Source organism: Phyllostomus hastatus, unplaced genomic scaffold (assembly GCF_019186645.2).
Source record: "Phyllostomus hastatus isolate PE091 unplaced genomic scaffold, TTU_PhHast_1.1 phas_scaffold_28, whole genome shotgun sequence".
In the NCBI taxonomy this organism is placed as follows: domain Eukaryota; kingdom Metazoa; phylum Chordata; class Mammalia; order Chiroptera; family Phyllostomidae; genus Phyllostomus; species Phyllostomus hastatus.
In genome coordinates, this window is record NW_025334022.1 from 6,181,136 (window position 1) to 6,204,763 (window position 23,628).

At 39.6% G+C, this 23,628-nt stretch overlaps 1 pseudogene; it reads left to right on the plus strand.

The window, feature by feature from the left end:
- Positions 1-11,408: 11,408 nt before the first annotated feature.
- Positions 11,409-12,771, plus strand: LOC123804996 (annotated as a pseudogene).
- The last annotated feature ends 10,857 nt before the right edge of the window (positions 12,772-23,628 follow it).

Here is a 23,628-nt window from a genome sequence, read left to right on the forward strand (position 1 = left end):
GGCTAAATTTCTGGAAGATGTTTGCCAGGTCAAATGCTTGTATATTTAATTTATTTTTTATTTTTGCCTATTTACTTTTTTTATTTTGTTCCTGTTTTTTTAAAAATTACATTTTATTGATTATGCTATTACAGTTGTCCTGATTTTTCACCCTTTGCCCCCTCCACCCAGCATGCCCCCACCCCCCACGCCCTCAGGCAATCTACCACCATTGTTCATGTCCATGGGTCATGCATATGTTCTTTGTCCACTCCATTTCCTATGCTGTGCTTTACATCCCCATGGCTATGCTGTAGCTACCTATACTATCTGCACTTCTCTTTTTTTAAAGATTTTATCTAGTTAGTTTTAGAGAGATGGGAAGGGATAGAGAAAGAGAGGGCGAGAAACACTGATGTGCAAGAGATACATCAACCCCCAACTAGGGACCTGGCCTGCAATCTAGGCATGTGCCCTGACTGGGAGTCCAACCACTGACCTTTTGGTTTTCAGGCCAGCACCCAGTCCACTGAGCCACACCAGCCAGGGCCTATTTGTACTTCTTAATCCCCTGCCTCTTCACCCATTCTCTTCCAATCCCCTCCCATCTGGCAATTATGAAAAGGCTCTCCATAGCCATGATTCTGTCTCTGTTCTTCTTGTTTGCATAGTTTGTTTTTTAGATTCAGTTGTTGATAGATATGTATTTTTGCCATTTTATTGTTCACAGTTTAGATCGTTTTCTTAAATAAATCCCTTTAACATTTCATATAATAATGGTTTGGTAATGATGAACCTCTTTAGTCTTTTCTTGTTTGGGAAGCTCTTCGTCTGCCCTTCTTTTTTTTTTTTTTAAGTATATTTTATTGATTATGCTATTACAGTTGTCCCATTTTTTCTTCCCTTTGTCCCCCCTCACCCTGAACCCCCCTCCGTCCAGCATTCCCATTCCCTTAGTTCATGTCCATGGGTCGTTCATATGAGTTCTATGGCTTCTCCATTTCCTATAGTATTCTTAACCTCCCCCTGTCTATTTTGTATCTACCAATTGTGCTTCTTAATCCCTGTACCTTTTCCCCCATTCTCCTCCACCCCCTCCCTGCTGATAACTCTCAATGTGAACTCCATTTCTGTGATTCCGTTCCTGTTCTACCAGTTTGCTTAGTTTGCTTTTGTGTTTTTCGGTTCAGTTGTTGATAGTGATGCGTTCATTGTCATTTTAGTGTTCATAGTTTTGATCTTCTTCTTTTTCTTAGATAAGTCCCTTTAATATTTCATATCACAAAGGCTTGGTGATGATGAACTCCTTTAACTTGACCTTATCTGGGAAGCACTTTATCTGCCCTTCCATTCTAAATGATAGCTTTGCTGGATGGAGTAATCTTGGATGTAGGTCCTTGCCTTTCATGACTTTGAATACTTCTTCCCATCCCCTTCTTGCTTGTAATGTTGCTTTTGAGAAATCAGCTGACAGTCTTATGGGAACTCCTTTGTAGGTAACTGTCTCTTTTTCTCTTGCTGCTTTTAAGATTCTCTTCTTATCTTTAATGTTGGCTAATGTAATTATGATGTGCCTTGGCGTGTTTCTCCTTGAGTCCAACTTTTTTAGGACTCTTTGAGCTTCCTGCACTTGCATGTCTATTTCCTTTGCCAGACTGGGGAACTTTTCCTTCATTATTTTTTCAAATAGATTTCTAATTTCTTGCTCTTCCTCTTCTCCTTCTGGCACCTCTATGATATGAATGTTGGAAAGCTTGAAGATATTCCAGACCCTGCTTATACTACCCTCACTTTTTTGGATTCTTTTTTTCTTCTTGTTATTCTGATTGGTTGTTTTTTGCTTCAGTATGTGCCAAATCATTGATTTGATGCTTGGCTTCATCCACTCTATTGTTTCCCTGTAAATTGTTCTTTATTTCAATTAGTGTATCTTCATTTTTGACTGGATCTTTTTTATGTTTTGAGGTTCTCACTATGTTCTTTGGGTAACCTTATAATCAGTGTTTTGAACTGCAACTGAGAGATTACTTAAGATTCCATTTCGTTTAGCTCTTTTTCTGGGGTTTTGACCTGTTCTTTCATTTGGGCCATGTTTCTTTGTCTCCTAGTTTTGGCAGCCTCCCTGTGTTTGTTTCTTTGTATTAGGTAGAGCTGCTTTGACTCCGTGTCTTGGTAGTGTGGGCTAATGTAGTAGGTGTCCTATAGGGGCCAGTGGCACAGCCTCCCCTTTCACCCAAGCTGGGTACTGAGGTGCACACTTCATGTGGGCTGAGCACACCCTCCTCTTGTAGTTGAGCCTTGGTTGTTATTGGCAGATCGATGGGGGGAATTTACCCAGGCCAGTGAGCTGCAAAGATTGGCTGTGACCACTGGCCACCAACCTCCACTCTCCGTGGTGGATCAGCTGTGCAGGGGTAGGGTGGTGGTGCTCCAACATGATCTGTAGCTCTCTACTGGGCGTGCTGGCCCTGAGGTTTCCCAAGTGGTGCAGGCCAAGGTCAGCTCCCACGTGTGTTTTGCCCCAGGCACCCTGCCTGAGCTATAAAGCAATCTGAGGTGGCTGCTAGTTGTGCTGGGCTCGGAGATTCTCAAACTGCAAGTCTAACCTGGCTGCTGCTAGGGCTCACTGAAGCCAGCTGTTGCTTGTTTGATAGGATTTAGGAGCCAAGACCAGCCATTCATAGGAAAAGCAGCTTGGGTGGACCTGTAAATTGGGTGGGGCAGAGCCTCCGGGGATGTCCAAGGTGAGTTAAACAGTATAAGCCAGGTAGATGGAATTTCAGATATGGCACCAGCTTGCCAGCTCTGTGGGGGGAGGGTTAGCAAAGGGAGAATGGCCTCTGCTTGCCTTCATGCCAGACACTTCAGTTTCTCCCAGTATGTCACTGGTGCCTTTTAAGCTGCTAGCCCAGTGCTGGAGCTCAGAGGGAATGACTCTCAGTAGGTGAGTCTGTGTGTGTGTTGTTTAAGAGGAACTACTTGGGGCTCCAGCAGTTTCTTCTACCCACTCAATCAATCCCTGCTGGGTTTTGCCGCCAGAAGTTGTGGGGACTTATCTCCCTGGCAGTAGGACCCTGAGCTGGGAGGCCTGGTCTAGGGCTGGGACTCCTTGCTCCCAAGATATCCCTCCCAAATTTTTATCCACCACACATGGGTGAGGGGTCAGCCCATTCTGCATCTTCTCCCCTCCTACCAGTATGGGTGGATGTGGTTTCTTTAATTCCATAGTTGTCAGACTTCCACTCAATGTGATTTCTGATGGCACTGAGTGATGCTCCAAATGCTTGTACATTTAAAATTTTTGATAACTACTACCGGATTACCTTCCAGTATGGTCTTAGCAACTCACTCTCCTACTAGAGAGAGATAAGGGAGTCTACTAAAGTAAGAGAGTTGTCTTTTTCCCATCTTCTTGCCAGTATCTAATTGTATCAATATTTTTAAATGGTGCCAGTATGAGGAGAAGAAAGATATGCTGTCCCATCATTTATAATATTTTATATCTTTGGCAACTTATGAGGTTGGAAACTTCTCATATGTTCTTTATATTCCACTTCTGTTATTTGCCCATTCCCAACCTCTGCCATAATCTTTGGGTTGTAGGCTTTTTCTTAGATAATTTTAGGAGTTCTTTGTATTATAGGGCTATTGATCTGTTTTCTTTAATTTGAATTGCGGATATTTTCTCTCGGTGGGATTTCTACACAGTCTTTGGCTCCACAGTATGTTGTCAAATTTGTCGGTCTTTATGGCTAAGTTCCTGTCTTGATTAAGAAGGCCTCTCCCACTCCGAAGTTATACAAAAATATTCTTCTTATTTTCTTCTAAGGTTTTATGTGAAAGTTAAAATATTTAATCCATCTGGAATTTTTTTATTGTTGTGGCACAGTCTAACAGTTTGATCCCTGTCATCTAGCCAAAGTACATTCTTTCTCAGTGAAAAACAATGGGTGCATTATCATATATTTGGTTCTCTCTGTGCAGGTGGCAATCACAGATGGCCCAACCCGTAGGCAGTTCCATACAGCTACCACAACAGACACAATATTTTCCTTTTATCTTAACTTTTCTGTTTCATTGCTGTGGAAGACCAAGGTCTTTCCCAGGCAAGTCTGGAGGAGAATAAGGCCTGATGTTGCCACTTTACTCACAGTAATTCCCATTGTATTCATTGGATTTTGCTAAACAGTTTATCAGTTTGAGGTAGCTTCCTTCTAAGTTTGTTTCTTAGAGGTTTCATTATTAGCCATGCCTGCCGAGTTATATTAAATGCAGCTTCATTACCTTTTGATACAATTATATAACATTCATCTCCTTTGATTTGTGTATGTAATGAATTATATTAATATATTCCCAATTTAGCCATATTTGCATTACTCAAATAAATCCTGCTTAATCAGGATGAATTCGTTTCTTACTACTCACTATGCTGGAATCTATTTGCTAATATTTTATTAAAACATTTTGCATCCATATTTATAAGTACAAAAGTGGTTTATACTTTTTTATTTGTTGTATGTTGTTGTCACATTTAAAGGTCATGAGTAGAATAAATTGGGGCGATCTATACAAATCTGGGACAGTTTGAGTAACACAGAAATTGTTTGGTTTTTTTTTTTTTGAAGGGTAGATAGAACTCAGAAATTTCCATTTTCCCCCTATGGTTACTAGTCTGTGCAGATTTCCTACCACTTTCTGAGTTAATTATGATACTCTATGTCATGCTAGAAATTTGTTAATTATCTTTAGATTTTCAAAGTTGTTTGCAACATTGGTTATAATTTTGTCTTAAAATTATTTCAAAGTTTGATTTAAGTGGTTATGTCTCATTTATTCATTACTAATAGTGTACATTTTAATCTCTGCTCTTTTAACAAAATTAGGTTGCAGAAGGAGGTGGCTTATTTTATAGATCTTTTGATTTTCATTTTATTTATTATCCTTTGTGTGTCCATGCTTGTGAAGGATGCAGTGGGGGGCTGTGTGGTGGTGGTGGTTTCTATTTCTTTTAGTTCCTATCTTTATTAATTATTAATTTTTTATGTTAGTGTTTTTCCTCTGTTTTTTAAGTTAAATTCTGAGCCCATTTATTTTCACTCTTATTTTAATAATAAAAATATTTGACAGTATATATTTTCCTCAAAGTTTAACTCTAACCACACTCACAGATTTTATTTTATGAAGTGTTCTTTAATTAATTTCTATATAATTTGTGACTTCAGTTCTGATTTCCTGTTTGAGCCAGTGACTGTTCAGAAGAGTATTCCTTCATTTCCAAATATTAAATTTTGGGGAGTTATCTGTTTTGTTTTGGTTTTTGTTTGTTTGTGGTTTTTTTAAGATTTTATTTATTTTAGTTTTAGAGAGAGGGGAAGAGGGGAAGAAAGAGAAGGAGAGAAACATCAGTGTGTGAGAGATACGTCAATTGGTTGCCTCTTAGATACCCCAAACTGGGGATCTGGCCTGCAACCCAGGCATGTGCCCTGACTGGGAATCAAACCGGTGACCCTTCGGTTTGCAGGCCGGCACTCAATCCACTGGGCCACACCAGCCACGGCAGTTATCTGTTTTGTTAATTTCTTTTCTTTTTATTTTAGTCAGAGAATACAGCCTATAAATTTCTACGTTTTGGAATTCATTAGGCGTTCTTTTTAGCCAAGCACATGTTTGATTTTTAGAAATGTTTTAGGTATATATGTTAAGAATGTGTATTCTCTGTAAGGTTCAATTTTATATTAAATTGAACTTGTTGATTGTATTATTCAGATTGTTTATATCCTTGCTTATTTTTGTCCCTTTTGCTTGTTAAATAGCCAAAGAAGAATATAATTTTTTCCCATTGTACTATGGCTTTCTTTTAAAATGTTTTAGTGTTCCTAGTTTTTTTTTCGTATGTATTCATTGCTACATTGTTTAACACACAAGGTTTATGACAAATTCTCTGTGAAATGTGCCTTTTATCATTACAAGAGCATATTTTTGTTCTGCTTAATTCACTTGGCTTTGAATTTCATTTTTTTCTAATTTTAATATTGCTATTCTTGCTTTATGTTTGTACTTGTGTGATACAGTTTTTCTTTAGCTTTATTTTCAGCCTTTCTTTTTTCAGGAGTAGTCATTATAAATAATGCATTTATTTACTTATTTACTTATTTTTAAACCAAAATTGAGAGTCCTTTTCATTTTTTGAGGAAAGGGTAATATAGTCCATCCTCACTTATTGTGATAGATATATTTGATCTTATTCCTTCCCTCACATTTTATTTGTTATACTCTTGTTTCTCCTTTTCTTGTTTCCTTACTTTTACTAGATGTATCAAGTTTTTAAAAACTTCCTTATCCCTCTCCCCCTCCCTTTCCCCAAGGAATTTAGAAGTTCTCTAAATATAGCTCTGCTAGCAATATATAGTTTTATATATAGGTAAATATCATTATATATAGCTAAATATAGTTTTGCTAGCAGTTACATTTATTTTAAGCACTCATAGTTAATCTGTCTCTCTCTCTCTCTCTCTCTCTCTCTGTCTCTCTCTCTCTCTCTCTATATATATATAAACATTAAATAATCATGTACCCCTCATTGTGCCACACATTTTATGAAGGTCTGTGACTACTGCAAAGTGAATTGATTACAGAGGACTAATAGGATATGGGGGAGACCAATTAGGCAGTAATTGCTACAGTCCAGATATAAAAAAAGTTTTCCCTTGGGATGAATATAATAATTATATATATATATATGTATGTGTGTGTGTGTGTGTGTGTGTATATATATACACATATATATATATACATATATATATATATATATATATGGTATATTCATTCCAAGGGAAGATAGATGTATATATATAGATACAGATATAGATCTTTTCTTTCAAGTATTCTTACTTAACATGAACTACAGTCAACTGTCACATTATCATCATCCTCCTTATATTTAGCTTCATATATTATAACCACTGTTTCTGGGGGCCCTAAGTCATTACTTATCTTGAAATCTTTAATTTCATTTTAATTTGATTAAAATAGTTTTTGTGGTAATTTTCTTAGTCCTTCAGTTTCTGAAAATATGTTTTGCCCAGACAGATGAATGATATCTTGGATGAGTATAAAATTATTGAATGGCATCCCTCTTCTCTCAGTTGTATATAAATATTATTCCATCATCCTCTTGCTTTCACTGAGGAAGATGATAGCTCTTGTCCTAGTATGCTTCTTTCTTGATAGAATCAAACAAAAAAGCTTCTTCTTTGTCTGAAAGTTTATAAAATTTTTCCCTTCTGTGGAATTCGTAAGTACAGGTAAGTTTTCCTCGATCATTCCTCAATTATTACTTTTATATCTCACCATTTGTTTGTCATTCATGAATTCTTATTACTTGTATATCAAGTTTTCAGGGTATAAGTATAGCTGTTATCTTCTTAGTCATGATTTCAATTTCACAGGGCTTTTGCTCTAATATTGTGGGGTATTTCTCGAGTCCATCCTTCAGAAAATTAATTTTGTTTTCAGCAGTGACCATGTCTCTACTGAAGCTTTAAATTGGGCAATAATTTTATTTTAATCTCCAATAACTCTTCCTTTATATTCTCTAAATTATATTCATCTAAATTCTCTAAATTATATATATGTAAATTATATTCAATTTATAATAAAATCCAACAAAATTATTAAGACTGGAAAAAATGGAGTGACAGAATAAAAGAAGCTGATGATCATTAAACACAGACTGCAGGTACAAAGTACTTACAGAGGAGAATTCAAAATGGGCAGCAAAAAGAAGTTCTATGTCATAACCTGGAAGGCAAAAAGGACATGGAATTGGTATCTGTTTCAAATTTGAAACGTTAAGCTAACATATCACCCTCATGCCTCTGCCATCCTATATACTGATCCATGGCTGTTCTAACATTGTCCCTGGCAAATAGTCTACCACACTCCTTGTTCCAAGATAGTTCTTCATTTTTTTCTGACCTGCTATTACTTCCAACATCTAACAATCTAATGGACCTACTATTCTCTTCCACTTCCTGGTTTGGACAACCTGGTAAAGTATGTCTGCCTTTGTGTCCTCTTGAAACCCAACCTCAGACTCTGATCTGCCAACTGTTATCCAAGCCACTCTGAGTACATTCCTATGAGTGCAAGGAATTCAGACAGGCTCGATATGATGAGCGCTGAAAGATGGATAGGATATTAAAGGAATAGAACAAACAGAGAGCTCACTATGAGGATGAGAGGCGTGTGCATGTGTGTGGGGTACTCGGTGGGTAAGAAGATTTACTGAAATGGAAGGTTTAATATACAGGCAATGGCCAAGAAGCTCCTCTGATGGGGAAAAACTAGGAGGTAGTGGATGAGTTGTATAGCTGGAAGGGTTCCTCAGGACCAATGTTGGTGGAACAAACTTTTTTCCCTAGGCCGTTGGAAGGTGATGCTGAAGCCAGAGCTGTATGCAGAACCAAGGGTCAAGTAGGGAGCTGAGTACAATAAGTCAGAGAAAAGATTTGCACTAATTTATCAAAACCAAGGGGCAAGGGTCAGGGATGGGAGAGCTAGGGGATAAGAGAAATCAGGAATAGTCCAGAGAGAGTACTTACCATAGTCAGGGCTAACATTTAGGTGCCTGCTACAATATTACCCCTACAATATGGACATGATCACTAGATGAAGCATGGATGGGTGCAAAGAAAAAGGCCAGATTGTTCTGGGTTTTAAAAACCAGCAGTTTTGATTCAAATCAGTGAATAATAGGAAGCTATCATTAGGTTTTTGAGCAAGAAATTAGTATGATGCAAACAATGTTGTCGTGAACAGCTTTTTGGCAGTTTGGAAGGGATTTAAGGAGGAGAGACTGGAAAACATCTTGAAGATCATTTAGAAGTTTAGGTGGGAGGTATTGAGAATTAGACTTGGGTAGTGAAAATAGAGAGTGATGCATCTAGGAGACATTGTGAAGAAACATTAAATAGGATATTTAGTTGCATTAGGTGAGAAGAGAGAAGGAGCCATCAAAGGTAAATGAGAGTAGGGAAGGTTGAGCATGTTGAATTTAAAGCAGTGACTGCAGATGCACTTGGTTGAAAGATGTTTGATATTAGCCTGTAGGCGTTCTGTCATAGAGAGCTTAGATGTTAAGATGCATCAACATAGAAATGATCATTGAAATCATGAAAGTGAATGAAGGGAGAAAAAATAGAGAAGAAAGGATGTAGGGGCGGATGGTTGAGCATTGGACATACATTCACATTTGCTAAAGGAAGAGGAAAAAGAAAACATTGAGGGGAAAATAAAAAACAGGAGAAATTAAAGAAACCAAGGATGAGATAGTTAAACAAAAGGAGGTGGCCCAATGGTTTTAATTATTACAGGGAGATTTGGAAGGTAGGTGATCTGCACAAGTCTTCCTACTGGATTTAATTTTTTTTAAAGAATCACATGACAATTGAACAAGTGATACAGAGGAATATGAAGAAAAAAATAGACCACTTTATCCACCTCCATCGCCAATCACACCTACATTAGACAGTGTTAACAGTTTAGTGTATATCCTTTCATACTTTTCTCTATATTTTTTACAAATGTGCATGTATTTGTTTTTCCTATGGTAGATAAAATATTTGATATAAAACCCTATGCACTACTCTGCAACTTGCCCTGCCAAATGTCAACTGATTATCTCTTGGTTCAGTGAGTGGTGGGGTCGAATGAACTCTGATATGTGGGGAGGAAGCCTTCCACTATAGACTGTGGATTCTACAAGGATCAATTTCCTTGTTGACAACACTTCCTCCAATCTGGTTTGCAATAGAGAGTCATATTCCTTCTTTTAACATGACTTGTAGCTTATTTCTTGTGAGCCGATGTGTGGCCTCATAGTGTGTTTACCTGACCTCTCCCTTTCAGCTGTCTAATGGGCAGATGATTATTACAATATATCACCTTGACAGCTGCTCCCCTCCTCCCACATTCCTGGCTGCCCCCCAGGCTAAACTTTATATACTGTCACCCATTCTTGTCATTCCCTACCACATACCATGTGCCTTTCCAATGCTTGGCTATCCTAGACTGACTCAGGGTGCCCAGTTTCCACAAATGGAGCCAATCTCTGGTCCTCGACTCCTGTATCAAATGCTTTATTTGTCTTGCTAGTTTATTCTAAGCCACTTTATCCTTTAGCTCAATTCCGTACCTGTTAAGCCTATTTCCTTCTTCACCCTGCCCCTTACCCTGAAGCTGAGGTCAATGAACAGCTGGGACTTCTGGGAAAATATCAGTAAAGGGGGCATAAAACTGGTGGAGTCCTTCCTAGTGTCATTTGTGGGCATTGTCAGAAAAGTCATATGTTGATTTTGTTGCCCCTTTTGCTCAGGGTACAACATCCTCACACACTTAATAAAGTTGTGTAACTGCGAGGTTTATTTTCCACTGACCCAGACTGGAGTATTCTCATGTTTTGGATCCCTCCCTTCCTCGCAACCCCTCATGGAAGAGTTTTACAGTGTTAGATAAAAGAAGATTCGTAGCACACTGCCTTGAGTAACTTTCCCAATTTGGGGACCTGGTATTGAGACTTTTTTTCCTGCCTTCTTCTGCATCAGGATCCTGCCCACTTTATCTTATCAAACCAAAACTAACTCTCTCCTCCACAACCCCTTTTCCCATTTCACATTAGTCCTTTGTGGCCAGGTGTGAAAACTCCTCTGAGGAGCCAATTGTCTTATTTGTGTAAGAGCCCAAACCACTGGAAAGCTGGTGGTTTCCCACTCTTATCCCCTTCCACCAGGGCTGGGATTCTGGTAATACTGTTCCTTCTAGGCAGCAACTGAGAAATCAATGATTGGGAGACATTATCATGAGTTGGTACTGAGGATACCTGACTTCAGTAATGCTCACAATATTCCCACACAAAAAAAGAGTTGTCCCATAAGTCTTTCAAATACAGAGTGGGACAAAAGTAGGTTTGCAGTTGTTTGTATGAAAAATAATACAATAATTACATAAATAATAATACAAGAATAAACTCTGTGTTTCACATATTCACAGCTGTAAACCTACATTTTCCCCTCCCTGTTTTCTGCTGGATAATTAAGTAGGTACAAAAGCTGATTACACTGATCTGAGTCCAGAACCTGACTCTATGTTAAGTATAAATACAACAGAACTTTAAAAAAAATTTCAACATATATTGAATTTTCTAAGAATGTAACTACCACATAAATTGAGAGGAAATTGTGCTATAATTTGTTGCAAATTTTACCAAGAATTATTTACCATTTTGGGAAACCACAATACGGATTGGTCACAGTATTTGACTTGAAAATACAACAAATAACACTGATCAGGCCCTCTCACTGCGCTGCGCGCACCTCCTTGCCTCTTCTATCCAGGCCGAAGCTCAGGAACCAGAGCTAGAAGCCAGGGCCATGTTTTGATGCAAGCTGACTCCCCCTGAGTGCCACAACCCTGCCAGGTTCAACTGCAAAGATGGAGCAGAATTTATTAATTTTTATTCTTTTCATTTTTAAATCATTTTTATGATTCGATTACAGTTGACATCCCATATTGTATTAGTTTCAGGTATATACCCCAGTGATTAGACATTATATAACTTACTAAGTGATCATCCCAATAAATGTCATGCCCATCTGACACCATACATAGCTAATAGAATATTACTGACTATATTCCCTATGCTGTACTTTACACCCCCATGACTGTTCTGTAACTACCAATCTGACTTCTTAATCCCTTCGCCTTTTGTGACCATCCCCTCAACCTCCTCCTATCTGGCAATCATCAAAATGTTCTCTGAATCTAGGGAGTATCTACGAGTCTGTTTCTCTTCTGCTTGTTCACTTATTTTGTTTCTTTTTTAGATTCAAATGTTGACAGATATGTATTTACTGACATTTTATTGTTCATATTTTTTTATCTTTTTTCCATTTTCTTCTGTACTGTTTGGCTTCAAAACCAGAAAATCAGACACTACAAAGTTGAAGACAAAGTAATTTAAGAAATATCCACAGCAGTGAATGGCCCAAGTTCTTAGAAATGTATCTCATAGGTGTTAATTCTCCTTTTCAAGATCAACAAGAAGCAATTGACTGCCTTCTTGGTTTAGCTGTTAGACGTGAATATGAAGGTAATGCTAAAAAAATACAAGGACTTGGTACCTGATAATACAAAAAAATACTGACAGTGCAGCTAACAATGCACAGCCATTAATTAGTTTGGATGTAATGGGATAAGGGTGGAAAGAAGGGGAAGGGACTAGTCAAAGAACATGTGTAAATGACTGGTGGACATGGACAACAGGGTGGGGATTGACTGTGGGAGTGGAGGTGGGCTGGGCAGAGGAGAGCAAAGGGGGGAAAAATTGGGACAACTGCAATAGAACAACAATGAAATATATAATAAAAAATTTGGAAGTAATAATCTTGATCTGAAGGCTGGTATAATGGCTTTGGCTAAACTTGAGATTAAGTGCCAGAATGATTACCTGGTAATGCCTAAGGCAATTCGCATTTTGGTTCAGGAGCACCTGACACAGGATGCCGCTGCTAAAGAAAATCAAACAAAAGAGAGATTGCCTGTTCTTTTAGACAAGCATATTCTTGGTTTGACACAGGAGATGGAGTTATTAATGAAGCTGCTCAAATTCTGCAAATGCTGCATATAGAAGAGCTCAGAGAGCCACAGACAAAAATTAATGAAGCCATAGTAGCTGTTCAGGCAATTATTGCTGATCCAAAGACAGACCACAGACTGGGGAAATTTGGAAGATGAACATCTTAGGATATCAGCCTCTCACCTACGTAGTACAGTTGGGAACCATGTATGCTCTGGCATGTGTTTGGAAATCAAATGCCACGTTTTCAAGGGAAGAAACCCAGAAAATTGACTATGTTATAGAGATACACCATCACTGCTTTTTCTTTAATGAAGTTTGGGAGAATGGGAGAAAATGAAACCCACTGATCACTCATGGTATTTGAGTTGAGAATACCACAAACTACCATGCTGGTGTAGAGATGGTTGCCTCAACATAAAGGTATAAACAATTGAATACTTCAATATTTCTTTACTGGAAACCATAATCATGTACATATTGAAAAAAAGGAATTAGATCATTCCTTATAATTAATTTTTTTCCCCAGGGTGGGGGGGCAGTAAAAAAAGGCTTAGTTTAAACTCTGACAGGGAATCAAACCAAGGGCCACAACAATGAGAGAACCAAGTCCTAACCACTACACTACCAGAGAGGTATGGCTCACACTCAAGTTTTCTACTCTTTAAATATACTATTTGATACTCAAAACTATACATAAGATACAGATATTAAAATTCACAGATAATATAATAAGTACCCATTAATTTGCCACCCAAGTCAAGTAATAGAACATTATTAATAGCTTACACCTATCTATCCCATCCCACCCTTCCTGTAAACCCTAAACATTTGGGTTGCCACCAAATATTTGCTGTTACATGCAGCACTTATATGCATATTCTTATTTTTGAATCCTTGTACACATGTTCAAGAGAACAGACCAAGGAGTGGAACCGCTGAATTGTAGAGTATGCATATATAAAATAATGCCATATTGTTTCCTACAGTGATTATACCTATTGCCAATCACAGCAGAAATGTATAAGAGTTCCTGTTTATTCACTTCATAATCCTCAATATTTGGTATTATCAGACATCTTAATGATAGGGGACTCAAGAGTTGGAAAATTTTAGTTTAAGGTAAATAGTTAATAAACCTAGTAGGTAATGCATATGTTAAAGCTATTGTTTCAGGAACTCCAGCTACCGGCTCACCACTCTCAGGAGAGACAGCAGACCTCCTGGGGCACCACTAAAGACCACAGCCTGGGGAACAAGAAGAGGCATCTAGGCCATTGTGTTCCAGGAAGAGACAGATGACCACCTGCCCCTGGGAACAGTTAACTGCCCAGGGTGAGAATGCTCAAGTTCCTTTCACCTAATTTTCCCTGAATTTCAAAACCCCTCACTGCACCTTGTTTATTCCCTGTTATAAAAGGCTGGCTTGGAAAGAAAATGTAAGATGGCCCGTTAGGGTATGAACCTGCCATCTTCTCAGATCACCGGCCATCTGAATAAAGTGCCCATAAAGACTCAATTCCTGTCTCTGCTTATTGGGTTCAGTATGTGACAGGCAGCACGAGTGCCAGTGTCTTTTCCAGTTCCACATTTTGGCATCTCTGCTCAGGGACAGACTTTGGGATTCTCTGGTAAGTCTGGGTATTTGGCGAGGAGTCCCATTGGCTGCCTGGGCTGAGATGCCCTGGGGGGTTTGGATTTGGAGAATCCCAAGCAGCTGCCAAGTAATTTCACTTGGGGACTCTCCCCCTTACTCCCAGCACTTCTCATCGTTTATCACATTGATTGAATCACTGTACTTTCTGGTTCAGTTTACAATCTCAGGTCATGACTTAGGTCATCAGGTTAAGGTACCTTTCTGGCTTACAGGGCTCTGTCTGGGAAAGAACATCTGATCTGGTTAAGGTACCATTGGTTTACGGAGCTCTGTTTGGTGAAAAAGGACGTCTTCTGATTTGGTTAAGGTACCCTCTGTTTTATGAAGCTCTGTCTGGGAAATGACGTCTGATCTGGTTTCAGTACCTTCTGTCTTATGGAGCTCTGTCTGGTAGAATTGGGGACGGTGGGGGGGGGGGCTCTGTTCCAGGAAACAGCCCGTTGGGGCAAGTTCTGGTTAATTGGTCTACTTATAAACGTATGAGTAGAGTGAGTGTGGTTTTTACCGTAACACTCTTCGGCTTACATATTGTATAATTTGGACTCAGGAGAGCACTGGTCACTGACTGGGTCTTTAAATTACTATATTACACTGTAGCTAGAGTTGTTTTGTCAAAAATCAGGGGAGTGGGACAAAATGCCTTACCTAGAAGTTTTTTTTTTATGAGTTTATAGGATAAAGATGCAGAATTAAAAGGAAACAAATTAATGGTTCAGAGAAAAGGGAATTTGCGTGTGAAAGATAGAGGCTCATAGGAGAGGGACCAGGAAGATCTAGATATTATGACTGCTTCAAGAATAGCAGAGTTCCCACAGCTCCAGGGCACCTTCTTCCTTATTCAGTTGAGGGAACTGGGGAAAGTGCCCCTGAACTGGCATCACCCCCTCGAACCCGCCAGGGAACCAAATTCGGTGGAGGAAAAGCCCCTACCGGGGCAGGGCAATATCCTTTGTGGAGACTTCCAGTGAGAGTAGGGCCAGAGGGCCAACCTGCTGGATATTATTGGGCATATACTCTGTTTCTACATCAGATCCGTTAAACTGGGAAAGCTCAAACCCTTCTCATAGGGATGATCCTGCTAAAAAATGACTGATGTGGTTACATCAGTTTTGCCACTCATCAATCCCAATTGGGCAGGCATACAAGCCTTATTAAATATTTTGCTTACAGGGGATAAGCTGAGGCTGATGTTGGATAAGGCAAATGAAGAGTCTCGGAGGTTACACCAAGAAAATCCAGATGGGGCTCTCGACCCTACTAGGGCAATACCTCTAACCAAGCCCAACTGGGACTCTAACGGGAACAGCCTTCCTTTCTTGGAGCATTATAAGAGATGCATCCTTGAGGGAAGGAGAAAAGGTGTCCTGGAGCAGAAAAGTCTGAATATGATGCAGGCAGTGCAACAAAAGTCCACAGAGGACCCCTCCCAATACCAGGAAACAGTTAAGGAGCTTCCTGGGGATGGCAGGTGACTGCCACATTTGGATTCCAAACTTTGGGCTCATGGCTAAACCACTGTATGAGGCTCTGAAGGTACCAGAATATGGCCCTCTAGAGTGAGTGGACAAAGAAGTGCACTCAGGCTTTTGAGTCCCTGAAGGCACACCTGGCTTCTGCACTGGCCTTGGGGCTTCCAAACCTAGTGAAGCCCTTTCAATTATATGTGCATGAATGACAGGGCATTGCCCTAGGATTCCTCACCCAAATGCTTAGTGACATTTTTCAGCCCATTGCATAATTGTCAAGGAAACTAGATCACACTGTCCAGGGGTGGCCAGCCTGCTTGAAAGCTGTGGCAGCCACCTGCCAGCTCTTACAGGAAGCTGAAAAGTTTTCCTTGGGAGAGCCTATCACCATTTATGCACCCCAGCAAGGGTTGAGCTTGCTAGAGCAAAAGGGAAATATGTGGCTCACTGCTGGAAGAATGGGCAGGTACTGAGCCATTGCTCTCGACAATCCCAATGTCTCCCTCAAGACCGTAAGTTAAATCCTGCCTCTCTTCTCTCACCGGCCAATTCGACGGCACTCATACATGACCATGTTGAAATAACTGGTGAAGTGTATTCTAGCAGAATTGATTTACAGGACCATCCTTTAGAAGGAGCAGACTGGCCTCTCTGTGCAGATGGAAGCAGTTATATGGACAAAGGAAACAGAGAGGCTGGCTATGCAGTTGTGGCTATTGAAGGAGCAGTGGTGGCCAAGGCCTTGACACTGGGAACCTCTGCTCAGAAAGCTGAACTTACTGCATTGACGAGGGTGCTGTAATTGTTGCAGGAAAAGAGAGTGAATATGTATATCGACTCAAGGTTAGCTTTCCTAACTTTGCATGAATGTGGTTCCATCTGGAAAGAAAAAGAACTGTTAACTTCAAATAAAAAGGAGAGGGTTTGCAGGAACAATTATAAAGGACACATGGACAACAAGGGTGGTGGTGGAAACAGGGGAGGGAGGTGGGGAGGGCCAGGGTGGTGAGGAGGGGTGGGGGGAAAAGGCAGAAAAATGTACTTGAACAACAATAAAAAATGATTATAAAAAAAGGAGAATAAGCATACAGCAGAAATTTAAAAATTATTAGAGGCCATTCAGGTACTTTTACAGGTGGCAGTTATGCACTGCCCAGGGCATCAGAAAGAGGACACTGCAGTGGCTAGAGGAAACGATCTGGCTGATCGGACAGCAAAGGAGGCTGCCAAAGGAGCGTTTATAATGCCTTTGGTACCTGGTCTAGACTTGTCACAATTTGGCCCTGAATATCCATCCGACTTGAAGACTTAGAGAAAGCTAAGGGTTGGGGTTTGATGAAGAAGGTCCTGATAGTGGATGGAAAAAGAGTAAGAAAGGAGTTATACTGCTTCCTGAACATTTAGTGGGGCCAGTCATGAAGCATTTGCATGAGGCCGCACACTAAGGAAGAGACTCATTAACCACCTATGTCAAACCGTGGCTCACAGGTCCTGGAATTCCTAAAGCCTTATGAAAATTAATTGCTGGATGTGTTGTGTGCCAGAAGAACAACCCCAGGACAGATCCCCACAATACCAAGGACAGTGCCCACTTGAATTTACTCAGATGCCAAGGGTCTGAGAGTGGAAATATTTGTTAGTCTTTGTTGACACCTTTTCAGGATGGGTGGAAGCTTATCCTACTAGAATGGAGAAGACTTGGAGGTAGTGAAAGCCTTACTGAAGGAAATAATCCCTTGCTTTGGCCTCCCTGGCAGCATCCGGAGTGATAATGGACCTGCTTTTGTTTCAGAAATTACACAGTAGCTTGGTAAATTTCAGGAATCAAGTGGAGACTCCGCACGGCATGGAGGCCTCAGGCTTCTGGGAAAGTAGAGAAGGTGAATCACATCTCGAAGAAAAATATAGCCAAGCTGTGTCAAGAAACTCATCTTCACTGGGATCAAGCTTTGCCTATTGCCCTGCTCAGGATAAGAGTGGCTCCTCGAAGTGGGATTCAATCGAGTCCTTCTGAAATTGTGCACAGGTGACCATTTCAGGCTATGATTGGGGTGGGAGATATGTATATAGATCAAGAAGTAAAGGTAAAGAAATATGTACAACATTTAAGTCAGACCTTAGCTGCAATTAATGACCTTGCCTGTATTAGAGACCTCTCCCCGACAGGTTTGCTGCATTCATTCAAGCCTGCAGATAAGGTGCTACTCAAGACTTGGATGATAGCATCTCCAGAGAGCCAACCAGAAGAAAAGTGGACTGGACCTTGGGACGTACTCCTCACTACCCCCACCATGGTGAAGCTGGCAGGAATAAAACCGTGGATTCATCACACCAGAATAAAAGCACTGGAGGGACGATGGACTGCCAAACCTCAGGAAGACCTGAAAGTCATCTTTCGGAAACAATATTTATGGACAACTTATGCCTTCCAAACGAGATGAAAATATTTGGGTATATTTAGCAAAAATGTTCTGAATATTTCTGACTTTTGTCTTGCAGGAGGAACTTATGTTGAACAAACTTTCATTTCATTCCTTGTAGGTGTTTGCACTCCATTGGAAAGCCTTAGAAATTATACGGTGTTTGAGCATATCAAATAGTAAATGACCTACTCTGGTAGTTATAATTGGGGACCAGTGGTAACTATAAAGGACAGGGAAATGTTTTCCTTGAAGGTCACTAATGTAGCCCCAGCTGGACAGTGTGCAACTTTTGTCAACTGTACTAAAAAAAAACTGTTTTTGTGCTCTCAGCAGGTGTGAAGATGAATTGCCCACAGGATGGTTTCTAATATGTGGAAGGACTCTGCTGTTCCAACCTAACTGATCTTATAGAAATAAGATATTTTAAAACTAACAGTGGGGGAATGACAGGGCACTCAAGAGTTGGAAAATTTTAGTTTAAGGTAAATAGTTAATAAGCCTAGTAGGTAATGCGTATGTTAAAGCTATTGTTTCAGGAACTGCAGCTACCCACCCACCACTCCCGGGAGAGACAGCCGACCTCCTGGGGCACTGCTAAAGATTAGTGCCTGGGGAACAAGTGGACACATCCAGGCCATTGTGTTCCAGGGAGAGACAGATGACCACCTGCCCCTGGGAACAGCTAACCACCTGGGGCAAGAGTGCTGCTTTCTTCTTTCACCGAATTTTCCCTGAATTTCAAAACCCCTCACCGCACCTTGTATATTCCCTGTTATAAAAAGGCTGGCTTGAAAGAAAATGTAAGACGGTCTGTTAGGGTGCGAACCCGCCATCTTCTCAGATCACCGGCCATCTGAATAAAGCGCCCATAAAGAGTCAATCCCTGTCTCTGCTTATTGCGTTCAGTATGTGACAGGCAGCACGAATGTTGGTGTATTTTCTGGTTTCAAATTTAGTTTCTCATCTTGTTAATTAAATGCATGTCCCTGTGTTAACCTTACATTCCAATGTCTTGACAATGATAGTTGACATTTTTCTAAGACATTTGCAGACTAGGTGAGCCAGTTTTAATAGAACTTCCAAAAACCTGAGAGGTCAACCAATATAAAAACCTATTATACATGTTGCTTCTGAAATTAATTACCTGAAGGAAATGAATATGCCAGCAGAGTTGAAGATAAGACTTGTCAATGACCTATAGAGAAGGCAACTGAAAAGTAATGAGGTGAAAATCGGTTATTCTCTCACTTCTATCATAACAGGAAGAAAAAGATCCCTTTGTAAGAAATTAGTCTACACCTTCACTTCCTTCAGAATGGATTTATAAAGGAGATAAAGGCAAGCTAAACAGAAGAGAATATTTCATTTGGTAATTTGCTTTTAATCACCTACTTTGTGTAAGATTATTTACTCAAAGCCAGTAGTATATGTGTTAAAATATGAAAAACACATAATGTTAGCCACAGGAACTTAAAATCCAATGATGAATATGAATATATAAATAATAAAAGGCCAACTATAATCATGTTTTTTTAAAGATATACAAAAGTGTTACATAGGCACGATTTGTAGAATGACAGAGTGCAGACCTTTGTAATTTCACCCGCCATTAAAACAATGAAAATATTGGCAAAAATTATAAAAATTAACTTTCCAGAACTGTAGAAATTAAAAAAACACTTGCAAAAATCTAAGGAGCATTTATTCAAGGAGAACTGCTGGACATCCATAACGAGAGCAAACTTTGCAGTGTAGTAACTTGACCTATTCACCTATTTCCATACTTCCCTCCAGAGCTCCACAGTAGTGAAAAGACAATCCACAAAATGAAGCAAAATATTTACAAATCATATATCTGATCTGAGACTTGTATCTAGAATATATAGAAAATGCTTAAAACTGCTCTGGTTGGTGTTGCTCAGTGGATAGAATGCTGGCCTGTGAACTGAAGGGTCACTGGTTCGATTTCCAGCCTAGGGCACATGCCTGAGTTGCAGGCCAAGTCCCCAGTAGGAGGCACTGGAGAGGCAACCACATATTGATATTTTTCTCCCTTTTTTCCTCCCTTCCTTCCCCTCTCTAAAAATAAAAAAAATTAAAGAATGCTTAAAACTCAATAATAAAAAGACAATCTAATTTTAAAAATAGACAAAAAATCTAAATAGACATATCTCCAAAGAAGATATACAAATGACCAATAAGCTCAAGAATAAATGTTCAACATCATTATGGTTCAAAGGCATAGAAATGAAAACTACAGTGAGATGCCACTCCACACCCACTAGAATGGCTATAATCAAAAAGATAGACAACAACAATTATTGGTGAGGATGTGAAGAAATTGGAGCCCTCATGCATTGCTGGTAGGAATGTAAAATGGTGCAGCTACTGTGGAAAACAGTTCAGCAGTGCCTTACAACATTAAACATATGTTAAAAAGAAGAAAACAGGGCCCCTAAGCCCCATGGAAACTAAGGCAATTACAATTTCAGCTCTCCCAGAAATGGAATCTTAAAACAGTCAATGAGGAATCTCCTGATCAGCACTAGTTACATAATGTGACTGATAGACCTCTGCTATCCCCTAAAGGAAAGCAGCCTTGTAATCACCAACCTGCTTTTCTTTTTTTACCTACTATAACTTCCTTGCCCCCACTCCCTTCTGTGTATAAAAGTCTGTTATTTTGTAAAGCTCCTCAGAGCTCCTTTAAATCTGCTAGATTCGATGCTGCCCAATTCATGAATCATTGAGTAAAGCCAGTAAGGTCTTCAAAATTTACTCAGCTGAATTTTGTTTTTGTTTTCTTTAATATGTTACTATATGATCCAGCAACTCCACTCCCAGAAATCTACCCCAAGAATTGAAAACATATGTCCACACACAAACTTGTACACAAATGTTTATAGAAGCAATATTCATAACATCCCCCCAAAATGGAAAAATCACCAAAAGTTTTTCAATGGATGAGTCAATAAGTAAAATGTGTTACAGCTATGCAATGGAATATTATTTTGCAATTAAAAGGAATGGAGCATTGATACATGCTGCAACATAGATGAACTTTGAAACAATTATACTAAGAAACAAAGGAACACATTTTGTTTGATTCAATTTATATGAAATGTCCTGAATAGGGTAATTATAGAAGTAGAAAATAGATTGGTGGTGCTAGGAGCTGGAGTGAAAGAGAAATAGGAACTGACCATTAATGGAAAAGGGGGTTACCTTCAGGGCAATACCTCCCAAATTTTATGGTGATGCTTACATTACCCTGTAAATACAGTAAAAAACATTGAATTGTACACCTTAAATGAGTGAATTGAATGGAATGGGAATTATATCAGATTAAACCTATTTTTAAAAGCACTATTTTCCCTGGCTGGTGTGGCTCAGTGGACTGAGTGCCAGCCTGTGAACTGAAAGGTCACTGGTTCGATTCCCAGTCAGGGCACATGCCTAGGTTTCAGGCCAGGTCCCCAGTTGGAGGCATGTTTATCGATGTAGCTTTACACATTGATGTTTCTCTCCCTCTCTTTCTCCCTCCCTTCCCCTCTCTCTAAAAATAAAGAAATAAATAATGAAGTATTTTTTTTTAAAAAAGCACTATCTAATGTGAACAGATCAAAGGCACCTGGCTAACTTAGTAGAGTATGAGTCTTTATGTAAGAGGTTGGTTGTCTATTACAGACCTGAGAGGAAGGGGATGACTGCTCAGATCACTTACCTGATTGTGAAAGAATAGTTCTTATCAAGTCAAGAGAAAGGTATAGATTCAAACAGGGATGTTGGTAACTCCAAACAGTTTTAATTCCCTTAGGCCAGGGGTGTCAAACTCATTTTTACCAGGGGCCACATCAGCCTTGTGGTTGCCTTCAAAGGGCCAAATGTAATTTCAACTTCTTAACAGTTAAGAAGTAGTTACATTTATACAGTCCTAAAATTATTTCGGGCCTTTGAAGGCAACTTTGAAACTAATGTGGTCCCTGGTGAAAATGAGTATGACACCCCTGCCTTAGGCCTACACCTGAACAGGAGAGATGGCTGTAAGGCACAGACAAAAGTGATCCTAATTAACCCAATTTCTTGTTCCTACAATCTTCTATCTCAGATAATCCATTCCTCTCCTGAACTATACTGATGCCTCTCAATACACCAAAAGTGTATTACCTAATCTGTCCCAACTTCATACTCTCAAATAGGTGGCTGCAAAATCTCATCCTCCACGTGTAGGAAAATAATATCCCTCAAGCAGGGACTGTATGCATGGCACTGATTTATTTAATTCCTACAAGAGTATTATTAAATATGTAGTAATAGCCCTGGTTGGTGTGGCTCAGTGGATTGAGTGCCAGCCAGTGAACCAGAGAGGCAGCGGTTCCATTCCTATCCTAGGGCATGTGCCTGGGTTGTGGGCCAGGTCCCCAGTAGGGGGCGCATGAGAGGCAACCACACATTGATGTTTCTCTCCCTCTCTTTCTCCTTCCCCTTTCCTCTCTCTAAAAATAAATAAATAAATATTTTTAAAAATAAATAAATATGTAGTAATATTCTCATTTCCATTTTACAAATTGATAGACTGAGGCATGGAATGTTTAGGTGATTTGGCCAAGGTAACAGAGCTACTCAGTGGCATTGCAAGGATTTAAACCCAAACTGATGCTAACAGCAATGTGCTTAACCAACATGCCATTCAGTATTCTAAGCCCTTTCATGCCCTTACTAGTCACACTTTCCATTTTTTGCACATGTGCAATTTTCTAGTAAAGAGTAATTGTGTCTTATTCACCTGATTCCCACTTGTTCCTCCCAAACACAGTTTTCTTAAGGTTCAGATTCACTGCTCTGATCAATCAGATCCCAACATTCTTTTCTATATTTTCAGTTTACTCAGTGTCCCATCCTAATATCACAACTATAAAAGTAAACAACATTTTATGCAACCATTCAGTGCAAACTCTGAGATTTTCCTCCATCTCTGGCTCAGCTATTCCTTTTTTCCCCCTTTACCTGGAAGGGAGGTGTGAGGAATGACACCTACTTCACTCATGCACACTGGTGAACATGTGAGTAAACACAGAGGGAAGTGGCAGACTCCTTGTTGAGAGTTCAAAGCTATTTACATAAATTGTCTTGAAAAACATTTGAAAACTTGTAAAAAATGTCAAGAGCCCTACTGCTTTTTCAGAGACAGAAAAGTAAAGTATAAAAGATGAAAAAAGTTTGGGTCTGTCCAGAGCTCTTTTTGGACATATGAATAACTGACTGCATGGGGATGTGACCACAAATAATCCTCACTTCCAGAATGAAGTGACCAAAAGTTTTAAATTGCATATTCTAAATTACATTTTGATTACATCAAAGCATCTTTTTCTTTCCCTTGCACATACGCACGTGCCTGTTGTGCTTGATGCTGAAACATTCTGAGAGTCAGAGTCTGTGAGCACTTGGCCCACCCTCCACTTGGGTCCC